Below are 547 nucleotides of genomic sequence, written 5' to 3' on the forward strand. Positions count from 1 at the left end.
CTTCCTCAGTGGCGTTCACTGCCTCTTCTTCCTCCCAGAATTCGGCCATGTTGATGGCCTTGCACTCTCCTTTTGGATTTTCTTCTGTATTGCCTGGGAGAGTACTAGGAGGGAGTTCAGTAATTTTCTTGCTCAGCTGACCCACTTGTCCTTCCAAGTTTCTAATGGAGGACCTTGTTTCAGTCATGAAACTTTGAGTGGTTTTGATTAGATCAGAGACCATGGTTGCTAAGTCAGAGGGGTTCTGTTTAGCATTCTCTGTCTGATGCTGAGAAGATGATGGAAAAGGCTTGCCATTGCTAAACCTGTTTCTTCCACCATTATTGTTGTTGAAACCTTGTTGAGGTCTCTCTTGATTCTTCCATGAGAAATTTGGGTGATTTCTCCATGAAGAATCATAGGTGTTTCCATAGGGTTCTCCTATTTAATTCACCTCTTCCATTGAAGGGTTCTCAAGATCATAAGCTTCTTCCTCAGATGAAGCTTCCTTAGTACTGCTTGGTGCATTTTGCATTCCAGACAGACTTTGAGAAATCATATTGACTTG

This window comes from Arachis duranensis, chromosome 10 (assembly GCF_000817695.3).
Source record: "Arachis duranensis cultivar V14167 chromosome 10, aradu.V14167.gnm2.J7QH, whole genome shotgun sequence".
Taxonomy (NCBI): Eukaryota; Viridiplantae; Streptophyta; class Magnoliopsida; order Fabales; family Fabaceae; genus Arachis; species Arachis duranensis.